This window comes from Sciurus vulgaris (assembly GCF_902686455.1).
Source record: "Sciurus vulgaris genome assembly, chromosome: 5".
Lineage (NCBI taxonomy): Eukaryota > Metazoa > Chordata > Mammalia > Rodentia > Sciuridae > Sciurus > Sciurus vulgaris.
Genome location: NC_136465.1, coordinates 16,454,005 through 16,469,812, shown reverse-complemented (window position 1 = coordinate 16,469,812; position 15,808 = coordinate 16,454,005).

Below are 15,808 nucleotides of genomic sequence, written 5' to 3'. Positions count from 1 at the left end.
AGTTTCAGAGAATACAAATGAAAAAAATTCTAAGTCTACATAAGCATTAGAAGGCAAGAAAAATTATGAATATATGAAAATGAGTTACCTTATATGTTACATTAGATGACTCCTACGATCATCTGGAACTGTGTTATGCCCGTGTTATAGTTTGGATCTGCAGTGTCCCCCGAAGGGCTCATGTGTTGAAGTCCTGAGCCTCGTGAAGCAACCTTAAGAGGTGGAGCTTTGGGGAAGTGACTGGATCATAAAGGTTCTGATTTCACCAATAGATTAGCCCATGGAGGGGATCAGAATTGAACGAACTGTCGGAGGTGGAGTCCAGTTGGCAGAAGCAGGTCACTAAGGGCATGTCCAGCCCCTTTCTCTCCCTCTTTCCTTTCCTGTTGCCAGGAGGTAACCCGCTCTGTTCTAACAACCCTCTCTGCCCATGAGGTTGGGCATCATCACAGATCCATAGTATTGGAACCAGTTGGCCATGGTTTGAGACCTCTGAAACCATGAGCCAAAATAAATCATTCTTCCTTTAAGTTTTTTCTCAGGTATTTTGTTACAGTAGTAGAAAGCAGACTAACACACTTGGTAGCAATTCAGTATGGTAGAGAGGTGATTTAGTGTACAAAAGTCTATAGCTTCATCTACGCAAACAAGTTAGGATACAGAATGAAAGAAACCACTCTACTAACAACAAAAATGATCAAATACCTAGAAATTAGTTTAACAAGAAATATGAATAAGCTTCAAAATTGCTATTTTGGATGCAAAAGATGAACAAATGGAATAATTCTCATGATCTTGATTAAGATTATTGATTTGTGATACAATATGACTTTAATCCCCATGTTAATCCAGGCATTTTACATGAACTCAATATAAATTTTTTAAGAAGAAAAGAATTTTGCATGTTTTTAAAATCACATGGAAAATAAGGAGGAGGAGAAAGGTTCTGAAAAAATAGGAGGAGTGTACAAGATAAACTGTGTCAAATATTAAGATACAACCTAAAGCAACCATGATTAAGAGGGTTATCTAGTGCATGAAAAGACAGATCAATGCAAAAAAATAGATGTACTACACAAATAATCACTGCATATGTGTGTATATATATTTAATATGCATATGTATGTGTAAGATATATTAACATTTCAAATCATTGGAAAAGAATTAGGTCATTTAATAAATGAACAAGTGAGTAGTCATCTGGAAAAGTAAGTGATCATCATTTCACATCTTAAACCAAAATTAATTCCACATGGTTTAAAAATTTAAAAAGAAAAAAAGAAACCATAAACATGCTAAGAGAAAAATATGAGAGCTAAAAAATATTCTTGGAGTTGGTAAGACATTCCACAGTATAAAACAGAATCCAGAAGCCATAAAAAAAGATTAAAATATGCAACTACATTTGTTTAAAACATTCTTGTGTGGCAAAATAGGGGGGGAGAGAGAGAGAGAGAGAGAGAGGAAATCAAAGAGTTAATTTCCTTTGTATATAAAGAGCACCCACAAATCAATATAGGGAAGTCTAGCAAAGTATTAGAAAAATGGAAAAATATATGATGATATTCACGAGTATAGAAATATGAATGACTAAAATTTATGAAAAAGATGTTCAACTCAGAGTCAATTATAGTAAAAGAAATATAAGCTAAAACTCTAAAGAGGTGATATTTTTCAAAAAAAGAAAGTTTAATAGAAATGTTGTCAATGACAGTGTGGGGAAACTAACTTTTACACTGTAGGCAGGAGAATATATTGTACAACTTGCTTGAAGGGATATTGCCCAATACAGTATATTTTGTAGAACTAAAAATTGATTTGGGCTGAGCAATGCTTCCAGATATTTATCTTATGACATGCAAATCCTTACATATGCAAAGTTATTAAAGCACATAAATATTCATTACAGCATTGTTTGCAATAATAAAACATTGGGAACATTTTATAGAAAGTGCTAAGTGAATCAAGGTGCATCACTTTTGCTGTATGCTGTCATTTTAAAAGAAATAGATTTATAGGTATTAATATGGGAAGGTCTGAAATGTATTAAATGACACAGTTACAGAATAGTATGTGTTTATTATGACTCGTGTGTGGAAAACACATAGAACTATATTTTTGGTGGGGTTTGCTTACAAATTTGTGTGTGTATGTAAAATACTAACAGATAAAATTATATGTATTTACTATACATAACATGATATTTTGAAGTATATATACATCATATGGAATAACTAAACCCCTAATTAACATGTATTATCTTACATAGTTACCATTTTTTGTGGGAGAATACTTCATATCTACTCTCTTAGCATTTTTTTCAGTTTCATTGTCTTTTTAAAAAAAATTTTAAATTTTATTTGTTCTAATTAGTTGTACATGACAGTAGAATGCATCATACATTTTGATAGGTCATACATAGACTATAATCTCTCATTTTCTGACTATACATATTGCAGGATCACAGCAGTCATACATGTTTGTGAGGTAATAATGTCTGTTTCACTCTACTATCCTTCCTTCCCCCATACACCTGGGATGGACTCTCTTAGCATTTTTAAGAAGGCAAGATGTTAGCTATAGTTAACAAGTTGTATGACAGACCTCTTGAACTCACTCCTCCTACCTTACTGAAGTTTAGTGACCTTTCACCAAGGTCTCCCAACTTCCACCAACCACACCAGCCCCTCTTAACTACCATTCTACTTTCAACTTCTGTGACCCAACAGGCATAGGAACAAATGCCTAACATAACTGATCATCAAGGAAACACAAATTCAAAACACAGTGAGATATCACCTCACCCCAGTCAGAATGGCTATGAAAAAGACAAAAGTATCTGTGAGGGTGTGGAGAAAAGGGAATCTTGCACACTCTGGATGGAAATGTAAGTCATGGACAGTCATTAGGAAAACTATTTGGCAGTTGCTCAAAGATTTAAAAGTACGATCATATGATCCAACATACTTGGTATATGCCCCCAAGAAATGAAATCACTTTGTCTGAGAGATAACTGTGCTCTCATGGTTATTGGACCATTGTTCACCATAGCCTAGAAATGGAATCATTAGTGCCCAACAATGGATGGATGGATAACAAATATATGCACACACAGACATATACATACATATGTATATATGTGTCTCACATATACACAAAATATCACATATGCACAAAATATCAAACATAAAAAGCAGGAAATTGTCATTTGTGGTAACATGTATGAACCTGAAGGACATTACATAAAATGAAATAAGCCAGGAACAAAAAGAAAAATGTCATATGACCTCATTCATTTGTGGAATCTCAAAAAGTTGTCCTCACTGAACTCTCATTTCTACCAGAACCCTCAGCTGCTAGTAACAGTAAGTGTTTCTGGGTCAGGGAACTGGATTAAGAACCAATGGTACCTGAGAGACCCTTTTTTACTATATCTCCTTATGGACTTTTCAAATGTTGTGTGCACACATGAATTATTTGCTTAAAATAAATAAAATCATAATTTAAAATTTATCTAATTTGAATATTTGCTCCTGAAGAAAGACATTGACTGGAAGTTCCCAAATGAGATGCTAGAATTGGAAATTATGAGAGATGATAAAAACATGGAGATATTTAGGGTGGCGGCATTACTTCTGGGGAAGGGAAGTCTGAAGCAGTTGTTCTGGATCACAGGAAGAGAGCTGCTGGAGAATAAAGATGACCAGCTGTGATTCATCCCTGCTGCGCCTGCAGCAGGAGCAATCAGGGCAGACAGGACTAGAGTTACGAAAAACAGATCAGTTTAAAGTGCTCTTGGTGGAAGCTCACAACTAGGTCACTAGACCATGTTCCTGGAGGGAGGCACTTTCAGACTCTCCCTTATCTGTGTGTCTTCTTCACCAAGCTGACAACCAAGGGTGGTTTCACCAACCAACTGGGCTGATTTAAACCTGATGCAGAGAGCTGACTGAGGTTTGGCAGGGCACTGAAGGATAGGGGGGCTTATGGTCACTGTAGGACAACAGGAGTGGACAGAGCTGCTCTCCTGGCTGGTGGGACTGGCACTTATGATCACAACAATGGCCTCCAGGAGGAAGTCAGGCTGACAGCAGGGAGTCACCGGGGTGAGCTGGGGAGCCCATGGACCTGAAGAGATGTTTGGGAGGTGGCTTCTGGGTCCACCTGGACTAGTGGAATAAACTAAGGGATCACTCTCAGGAGGGAAGGAGTGAAGAAGAGTTGGCAAAGAAGTAGTGAAGGCAAGGGGGACAGACTTCTTGATACTTGCAATTAGGTTTCCTCATCAGAATACTGAAAAGGTGAAGACTTTTATTTACCTTTCAGTTCTCTGAAGAACTTGTACCTTGGGTCCCTGCTTCTAGGTGTGATTTTCTCTGAGTTTCCTGGCACATACACCACCTGCACATGTTATCCTTTGTTTAGAGCTGCAGAAAAAGATTTCCTGTGGGTGGAGGTGGGGTGGGGAGCTTCTGCAGCCTCTTTGGGGGTGGTTTGAGCAAGAAGGATCCCTTCCATTAGGGGTGCAGGCCATGACTAAATGGCTAAATAAAGGATATGATTTAAGGGGTGGAATCACCTTAGGGAAAATAAACATTTCCCAGTGGCTGAGGATGTAGTTATTTCTCAACTTAATAAATGATACTTGACCGTATTAGCCAAAAGGTTTTGAGAGACCTGAAAATAAAATTTTTGCAAAAATGAGATTAATTGGAAGGAAAATCGGGGTCAAATCTTACCATGAAAATAGAGGAGTGTGAATAAACAGAAAGACGTGATTAGTGAAAGGAAGCCAGAATTCAGGAAATCTTCTCACAGCCAAAATAAGGCTGCTGAAATGTGAACGTCCCCGAGGGAGGTCACTCACTGACTCCGATTGTGTAAGTGACCAAGAGCAGAGCCCTGGGAACTGGATTGGACTCGAAGGGAGAAAGAACAGGTTTCTTTCCATGCCTTTCCTGCCAACAATGATTTTCAACATAGGAGTGAAATGAGAGCTACCAGGAGCTATAAGGGCAAGGGAAGTTGGATTTGCGAGACCTGGGCTCCCCTCTGGCCCCTCCTACCCCCTACTAGCTGAGCACCTTGAGCCAATCACCATTTGCCTGTGACTTATAGTCTATAATTGGGAATCATGAACTAACTGCTGGAAGGCAGTGCTGAATCTCTCTGGGATCATTAGCACTCATCAGGGAAAACCAGGTGGGCCTAAGGAACAGAGACACTAAGTACAAAATATACCTGCTCGCTGGTCAGTTCCCTAAGCCCCTTAGGACCTGGGAGAGCCTGAGTATCATACTTGTGGAAATCCTTCCCCATCCGCATCATAAAAAATATCAGAACGGACTCTTAATCCACATTAAGCACCATTTTTAGATAAAACTGAAATTATGGTTATATTTGTACTTTTGATTTTTTTCTGAATAATTTGTGATAGACTGATATTTTGGTACTCGTTATGTATTCTCATGAGTTCTGGTAAAATGACAAAAAAAAAATCTAACCTGAAATTGTTGTTTGAATGTAATAAAGTGTTTTTATAAGCATTAAATTCAGCATTTAATAAAGTTAACATGTTTGTTGGCATTTAATTATGTAATTTTAATTTTGATTTTGTAGCTTCCTTAGCATATTTTGAGGCCAGTATTTTTATGTTCAAGTCTCAACATTAATAAGCTAAAAGCTCTTAGCACTGTAAGTCCCCCCAGATCTTTGGTATCACAAAAGCCAGGGCAAGGGACTGAGAAAGTGCTCTCCATTTCAGGAAGTCCTCTGCAGGCATGGTATCCTTTTCATTAGCCTGACTTCAGCGCTGTGACTGCAGATCCTGGCATAGGAGGAGACCCAGAGAGTCCAGTCAGGTGTCATTTGATATCTTTGAAAGTTTTATCCAGACTAAAAGAAAGAAAATAAACAAATAAATAGCAAGCTTCCATCAAGGTGTGAAGAAAGTGGCTATTATCTTTGGATGGGGGGCCACCTGACTCAAATCAAAGGGTAATGGAATCCTAGTGGAAAGAGATGCGCCTGGAATGTTAGGTAGAGAAACAAATAGCTCATCAAGTTCCTGGTGGCCTGAGAGGTGAATAATTTGGTAGGTGTTCCATTGAACTATTGTTGTGTAATGAACTCCCCTAGAACTTGGTAGCTTAAAACAACATGATTACTTTCATATCTCACAATTTTGTAGACCAGCATTCAGATGGAGTTCAACAGGGATGATTTCATTTGGAAGCACAGCTGAAGGTGTGGATGTTGGGTGTTGGGACAGCTGGGGCTGGCCAGGCATCTCTCGCCACAGCATCTTTATATGGCTAGTCTGGGCTTCTCCATGGCATGGTGGATCCAACATGCTCAGACTTCTCACAGAGCAGCTGACTGAGCTTCCCAGAGACCAGGGGAAAGCCACATTTCTTTTTTGCTGTATTCTATTGGTTTTAACTGAAGCCAATTAAAAGCTACAGAACCATCCCAGATTTTGAGGTGCAACACAAGGGTGTGGATTCTAAGAGGTGTGGTACATTGAGGGGCTATCTCTGGAGATGGTATACCATAACAGGTGTCTCATGTTGCCTAGAAGTCTCTGGATGGTAGGCACTTCAAGTCCCTAAGGATGGTGACCCTAGTTTGCCTGAATAAACTTTAATCCTATAAAGTCTTAGAATTAGGCACATAGAGACAATAAAATAAATCAAACATTTGGTAATAATTTGGGGCTAAATTTAGGTATGAGCCACACATTTTGTGTTTTAAGTGTTACATTCAAGATAAATCTGACAGATTAACCCTGTGATTCCAATTTAAAATGTAGCCTTAATTTATTTTAGGGCTTCAGATTTTTAGTTGAAAAAGACAAAGGACAGCTTTGTAAACAAAATGAAAATGTTTAAGGAAACTTAGAATTCATTGTATTTTTAAGACTAATTTATTTGGATTTAGGAAATTGGCTAGGTAGCATAGGTCTTACTATTTAGGCTCAGCTTTGCAAGTACCTTGAAAGAAATCAAGTATATTATACTTCCAAAGCAAGCTTAAAATGTTTATAAAAATATACTTAATTCATAATGGGGTTGATTATTTGAGATATTTTGTCAGTTCAGTGTGAGTTGATTTAATGGTTATCAAAAACTGCCTTAAAAGCAGTTGTTAAAATTCATTATACTTAGAATAATGAAAACAAACCTAAAGCTTAATTTCAACTAGGCTTAAAGAGAACTTTGGCTTGAAAATTATTACAGTAAAAAAATTAATGATCAACTTTATAGTCTTTGAAGTTTACAAACCAACCCATGTACACAGAGCCTGGAATCTTCTGATTCCGTCTCACTCTTCCTCATACCTCTAAAATCCAATTTCTCTGCCTATCTCAACATCTAACATTAACCCTAGTGCTAATCCCATTAATCTACTAAGAGCTAAAATATTGACTTTGGTCTTAACATTCCTTGAAGAGGGAAGTGGTCTCAGAGGTAGACAATCAGAAAAAACATGTGTGGGAAACTATAGTTTCCTATACAGATCCTGTTTTGGGGTCTGGAGATTTTACAGCTGAGGGAAGTGGTATAAGAAAAATAATAAACTCTAAATATAAAATTAGTGATAAAAGTCAACATTTATTTGTGGAATAAAAAGTCATAATATATTCAAACTACAAATATTAGAAATATAACAAAATCCAGAGAAGTGATATGGTTTTTGTCAACAAGCTGCCTGATCTGTTTCATAACAGTTTTACTTTCTTTTCCCCCAATGCTGGGGATCCAATCCAGGGTCTCATGTATGCTACACAAATGCTTTTCTACTGAGCTTCTCCCCCAGGCCTCTGATAATGACTCTTTTTAAACCTGACACCAACATATAGGTAAGTATAACAGAAGAGGGTGCCTACAAACCAACCAATACTAAGATATGAAGTTGGTCTCCCACAGATACGCTAAGGAAAGTCAATGGAGAAAGGACAGGTCTCCTAACATGTGGTGAAGTGCTGGGTATCCTGTGCAAGGGCATTGTCATTTATGCCTCTTACCACATACAAAGCTCAAGTTGAAAGTTGAAATATAAAAGCATAAAAACCAAAATCACAAATCTCCTGGAAAATAATAGGAGAAAAATTTTATGTCTCTCGAAGTTACAAATATTTCATATATAGGATAGGAAAATGTGAATCATAATAGAAAACAATAATAAACTAGTCATCATCCATGAATGTTAAAACTGCTACTCTTCAACAGATATTATCAGAAACAGAAAGCAAGAAGGAAAACCAGCAAAGGAAAGAGATTAGGGGGAAGGAGGAGAGGAGACAGGGGGAAGGCACTGGGGAATTAAATTAAGCAAATGACATTTGTGCATCTATGATGTGTCACAATGAATCCACTTTTATATATAATTATTATGCACCAGTAAAAAAGAAATCATAAACCATAATTTAGAATAAAATATTTGCAAAACACATACTGATAATGATCTTAATTCCAAAATACATAAATGCACACAAATTTAAATGTGCAAAAGAAGAGATAGAGATTGCAAATGTACGTGGAAAATAATGTTTAAAGTCACTAGTTATTATAAAAGTGAAAATAAAAATCCCACGAAGATACTACTATATACTACCAGAATGATAATTGAAAACAAGAACCAAAGTAGACAACACTAAGTGTTGACAAGGATGTGGAGAAGCCAGTAGCCTCACATGAGAGTGACAATCACACATACATACATTCACAGATTAGTGTGTTCGTACATTAGTATTCCGCTCAACATTCAAAAAGAAAAAGTATGCACACATGCATGATGTGGGGGATTCTCACCAGCACTGTGATAAATGAATGGAGACATGCACAAAGTGTATATAGTCTATGGTTCCATTTATATGACATTTGAAAAAGAAAATTCCATCAAAATACAAGTATTTCCATTGCTTATGAGGGACTGGGTATTGGTACTGATTGTTGAGGGAAGGGTAATGACTTAAAGGAGGCCTAAGGAAAGTTTTTCTGAAAATGGAAATGTTTCATATTTTGATCATATGCCAAACCATATGTTTATTGAAACTATCTTAACTGTGTATCTAAAATGGTTGTTTTACTGTGTAAAAAAATTATACCGCAGTAATCCTAAATTAAAAAAAGAAAGTTTCAGAAAGATTAAAAACTAAACCATGAAACAACAAAGAAAAAGACATTATGGACAAGAATAGGTAGTTGTGAAAACGAAATAATGGATAGAAGATATTTGAAGTGATATTTGCAGAATTTTTCTAGAATCAAAGACATGGATTTTTATTTTTTTATTTTTTATTTTTTGCTATTGGGGATTGAATCCAGGGGCACTTAATCACTGAGCCACATCCCCAACCCTTTTTATATTTTTTATTTCGAGACAGAGTCTCACTAAGTTGCTTAGGGTCTTGCTAAGTTCCTGAGGCTGGCTTTGAACTCCTACCTCAGCCTCTGGAGCCACTGGGATTACAGGCATACAGCACCTTGCCTGGCAGAGACATAGATCCCTATATTGACCTATTTTCACTGAAAGTCAAAACAATTAAGAAATACATTAATAAGTAAGTAAGAATCATCATAGTGCAATTATGGAATTTGAAGAATAAAAATAACTTCTTGAAAATTACTATTAACAAAAAGACAGGTCATACTGACAACTTTATAATTAGAGAAGTCAATAGAGAAACACTCAAAGTTAAGAGAAAAAGTCAAAACAATTAAAGGATTCTTAACTCTCAGTTAAGTAGAAGCACAAAAATAAGGTATTTTTGGTACAAGTAATGAAACAACTTTACTGTCCATAGGATGTTTTCAAAAGAAATACTAAATAATTAATTCCAGCAAGAAGAGGCATGAAAACAGAAAAAACAGAAAGAATGGGATCAATAAGCATTGACTTGGGGAGAAGGATGTGCATGCACACACACACACACACACACACACACAGATATTTTAAAAGGAAAATTCAAGATATAAGATTAAATTTGTGAATGTTCAAAGAGGTTGAGGTAATAAGTTTGGGCATTGGGTATATTTAACTTTTCAACACTGCTTTCAAAATTTATTGACTTTTCTCAACATCAAATTATATGGAAATTTCATCATTCCCTGACATTCATAAACTTTGAATAGTATAAAAGAAAATAACTGAATTGTCAATTGCTATCTTCAGTGTCCAGCGTTACAACATCTTTCACAATTTTTTTCAATTTTATTGATTGCAGTAAAATAGACATCACAAAAGATTTACCATCTTAATTTTTTAAAAATACTTAGTTCAGTAGTGTTAAGTAATTCACATTGTTGCATCATCACTACCAACAACTGTCTTCAGAATAATTTTCATCATGCAACACTAAGATTCTCAACCCATTAAACAACTCTTTATCTTCCCCTATCCCCAGTGCCTGGAGACCACTATTCTACTCTCTGTCTCAATGATATTGACTACTCTGAGTGCCTCATACAAATGGAACCATAATCATACAGCATTGGTGTCTCTGACTGGCTTGTTTTACTCAGCCTGATGGCTTCAAGTTTCATTTATGTTGTAACAGATGTCAGAATTTCCTTCCTTATAAAGGCTGAAAAATAATCCATGGTATACATGTTCCACATTCAACCCATCCATTGATGGATGTTCCATCCATTGATGGAACTAAAATTGCTTCCACATTTTAGTCCCTTTGAATAAAGATGCTTCGAAACAACATATAGGGATGTCTCTTCAAGACTCCACTTTTGATTCTTTTGAGTGTAAGCACAGAAGTGGAATTGATGGATAATTTGGTAATTCTGAATGTTTTTTTTTTTTTAATCATCACATTGTCTTCCATAGCAGCTGCACTATTTTACATTTCCACCAACAGGGCACAAGGATTCCAATTTCTCCATATCCTTATGGAATCAATTATTCTCCAATTTTTATATTAGCCAACCTAACAGGTGTGAGGTGGTATCTTATTGTAGTATTGATTTCTTTTTACCTAAGATCAATGAAATTGAGTGTCTTCATGTTATCACTGGCCATCTGAGACTCTTCTTTGGACAATTGTCTATTTAAGTTCTGTGCTCATTTTTTGATGGGGTTAATTCATTTTGTTGTTGAGTTTTAGTTTTCTATATATTCCCTCATCTGAAATGAAATGCAAACATTCTCTTTCATTCTGTTAATTATCTTTTTTTTAATGGTGGTGCAAGGGTCTGTGCACTTTACCAACTGAGCTGTAACCCCAGCCCAACAGTGTCTTTTGATGCACAAAATTTTAAAATTTTCATAAACTCAAATGTCTTTTTTTTATTGTCATTGCCTGAAATTTGATGTCATAACTAAGAAATCATTACCAAATTCAGTGTTATGAAGTTTTGCCTCATTTTCTTCTAAGAGTTTTATGGTTTTAGGTCCTCTATTTAGGTAATTAATCCATTTTTAGTTAATTTTTGTATATAGTGTTAGGTAAGAATCCAGTTTCATAATTTTGCATATGGATATCTGGTTTTCTCAGAATAAGTTGTTGCAAAGACCGTCTTTTCCCCACCGAATGACCTTGCCCACCCTGACAAAATGATTTAACTATATATGTTAGGGTTCACCAGTACTCTTTCATCAGTCTGCCTGTCTGTTCTTATGCAGTACCACACAGACCAACCACCTACAGGTCAACCTGGATAACTTAATTTTCAGTTCTTAAACTGGAAAATACCAAATATTTAAAAAAAAAAAAAAAAAAACTAACACAAGTCATTCTCAAACTTTTCAAAAAATTTGAAGAAGAGGAACATTTCCCAATTCATTTAATGAAGTCAATATGATCCTAATATCAAGGACAAACCAATACACTCTAACAAAACTTTTGTCCATATCTCTTATTATCACATCAAAAAATCCTTAACAGAATATTAGAAAACTGAATTCAGGAAAATATTATAAGGATTACACACAATGATTGAGTGGAATTTGTTTCTAGAAAGCAAGGATGGCTCGACATAAAAAAAAATCAGTGTCTGTAAGAATTCTGACTGTCCTTTTTAAAGATCTGGAACCAAAATGTTCTCCTGCATTTCTTAAATAGAAGTAGAGAAGAAAACACAAGAGGAAACAGAAGTAGAGAAAGACAACAATAAGAAATGACTCTTTCCTGCCATTTCTATTTCCTTTCCCTTTCTATCTTTGTTCTTTTCCCCTCCGCCTGCTGTGAGGATTTTGGCATCAGAGAAAATGGTTCAGTGAGGAGGTGCCACACGGAGACATTGGTGCCTAAAGCTGAGAGCGTGGTTGTGGATGGAGGAAGAGAGACAAAAATGATTGTCTGAGTAAGCATCTCAAATGATGGTGAGATGGTCACACACACTTACATTCACACACATGCACCAATGTGTAGATAGTCAAAGATGTATTTGCAGGTGCAGCTATACAGTTTTATTTATTCATTGAGTCATTTAATTTACAATGGTTTGTTATCATGTTTTTCAACTGGTTGCAAGTGGGATGTTAAAGTTAGTGTGACATTCACTTAGAATTTAACAGTTTATTCCCAATAATACATCAGCAATTTACATTTTTGTGAAGTTTACTGTCTATGATATAAATAATAGCATAATGTCTGTGAACCAAAATGCATTAGGAATAGCAGACTCTTGTTTCTTTTTCATTGCAATTTCATATAATATTTAACAAATCTCTTGAAGATATGGTTTGATCTGTTATTGAATTTAAACACATACACATATGTGTGTAGATACATGTACATATTTTTCCTACTTTTCTACATCGAGATGGCCAATAAGCAATGCAAACCTGATTGCAGTAATCACAGAAAACTGCCATATTTTGGTTTCTAAATATTCTCCTACATTAAAGGAAACTAGAACTCTTCAGAGAAATGATTAATTCTAAGATTATAGTTAAGAAAAGTCCAAGATGAATCTGAAACATCTTCTTATGCTAAAAAGTTAGGAATGTCCAGAGAATGATAAAAACATGGCAAGAGGATTCAGAGTTCTTATCAGCCAAATTCAGGATAATTTGAGCCTTGAGTTAAATATTAAGGGCATCACATACTACAAGTCAATGAATAAAATAGGAAATCATGAGTCTGTACTGATGAAATAAATGAATGAGATAGAGTAAGAGCTCTTCCTCACAGCAGGATATCAACTAATAATGTAGACTGGACACTGGAAACAGAGGATCACCATTTGTCAACAATCATAGTAGCAGCTGATGAAGGAAGGACTTGTCAAAGGATGCTGAAGTTGACTGGTGGAAGTTTGGTAAGAAAAGGATATGAGAGTGATATGGCATTATACCCCTACAAGCTGCTAATCAAACACAAAAGAAAAATTGTTATATTTGAAGTGGAGAAAACTGGCAGGCACCAACTTAACCAGATGACCTAGGTTAATGCCACCAGCATGGTTGGACGGAATGTTCCTTCTGAAGAGATGCCATGAGAAGGGGGGAGCAGCGGCAGTTCTGTGGGGTTCCTGCCAAGAATGTAGGGCCTGTGTCTAGTCAGGGGAGACATTGCATGGGTCCATTGAGATCACCTTATAGAAGGACACTTGCATTCTTTAATATCATCATGGAGTAAGAGAACAGGACAAGAGTCTGTTCCACATGGTAGGAAACTGATGGAACATGGCAACCAAATATAGCACCCGTTCCTGCCCAGGATCCTGATCCAGAAAAGATGCTAGTCATTGAGCTGACTAGAAAACTAGATAGGACAACCAGAGAAATGTGAAGGGAGGCTGCGGATTGGATACTCTTACTGTAGCAATGTTAATATTCTGATTGTAAGGGCCATAGAGTAGCTATGAAGGGTAGCATATGAGAGTGTTTTTGTTTTCAGAGTCACACACTCTAATATTTAGAAGTGATAGGGCATCATTCAGTCTGTGTGTGTGTGCGCACGTGCACACACACACACACACACACACATATATACACATATAGAGGAGCCGGGTGTAGTGGTTTACACGCCTGTAATCCCAGTGGCCTGGGAGGCTGAGGCAGGAGGACCCAAAGTGCAAATCCAGCCTCAGCAAAAATGAGGTGCTAAGCAATTCAGTGAGACCCTGTTTCTGAATAAAATACAAAATAGGGCTGGGGATGTGACTCAGTGGTTGAATGTCCCTGAGTTCAATCTCCAGGATGCCTCCCAAAAAATAAAATAAAAATAAAAAGCATACATCAAATTTATCAAATATATATACACATATAGAAAGACAGAATGAAGGAAATGGTGGAGAGACAGTATTTGAAGAAATAATTGATAAGGATTTCCCCAAATTAAATAAGGACATGGAACCTCTGATTGAAAGTGCTTAGGATTGGCAGGATAAGAGGCAGAGCATTAGGGACAACGATGATCTCAAGGCTACTGGAAACAAAGGGCAAATTACCCACAAATGACTGGAGGAAGAGCATTTCTCACCAGCGACAGTAAGTAATAACAGACTCATATTTTAAAGTATAAAGAAAGAATGATATTAAACAGGATTTGGGGCCCAGAAAATACATCATTAAAGACTGAAATAAAGGTATTTTGGATGTAAAAACTTGAGAATTAAGAGCATCATCTAATTACAAGTGTTCTTATATGAAGGCAGCAGAGGAAGATTTGATGATAGATGGATGAGAAAAGGCAAGGAAGACCAGGGAGGAGGACTTTGGAGTGATATGACCACATACATGCCAAGGAGTGAAACAGCAGGGGTTCAAAAAAGTCCGTACACAATAGCAATGGAAGTTATGATGCACCAATCAATAAGTAAAATATGGAAGACCTTGATGGAGAAAATTTCAAAATATTATGAAAAGAAATAACGGAGGACAGACCAAGTGAAATGGTTCAAATTTTAAAGATATTCAGTCTTCCGAAGTAAATCTGTAAACTGAATTCCCTTTCTGTCAAGATCTCAATGGGATTTTTCGAGATCCCAAAATTCACAAGGAAAAGGAAAAAAATTAAGAAATTTTTCTTAGAAGAACAGTGTATTGTGGGGAGGAGCAGGTTATACTACCAAGTATCAAGGCTCATACAGCTTTTTCATTGAGAATATTTCAAGGATAGACAGAGAATGAGATAGCTCCAACAATGGGACTCTCACATATTTGGAAAGTTGATACATCCCAGAGGTGGTATTATAAATCAATGATGAACTGATGGTTTATTTAAAAATCAGTGCTGGAAAAATCTGTCTGTGTATAATAAAAGTTATTTCCTACTTTGTACCATATCATTTTAGGTAAAGACTTCAATGTGAAAGACAAAGCTTTAAAATATTTAAAGGAAAATTATAGAAGAAGTTTATGACCTCAGGATATGAAAGAAACAGAAAGCCAAAATTCACCCATTCTAGTAAAACCTTCTGCATAACAAAATATTACAAAGTGAAAAGACATATCACAGATTTGGAGAAAATATGCATAAAGTATAATCTGATGGTGAAGTAGTACCTAAAATGAGTAAGAAACTACAAAGCTATAAGAAAATGATAGCAAATTGGCCAAAGAGGAAATGTGAATGGCTAATAAACAGACAGAGAATGGTGCTCAGTTCCTTGAGCAATCAGAAACATGCGAATAAAAACTACAGTGAGAATCCATTTCATACCCAACATACTGTTGAACATTAAGAAGTATGGTTTTGAAGAGGATGTAGAGAAATGGAAATTCTAGTACAGAGCAGGTTGGAACTAAACTAGTACAAAAAGATTGCGGAGACATTTTACAAGATTGACCAAGTTTCACCATGCTCACCTCCTCTACATTTGTCTCCTGAAGAAAATTTTATGTA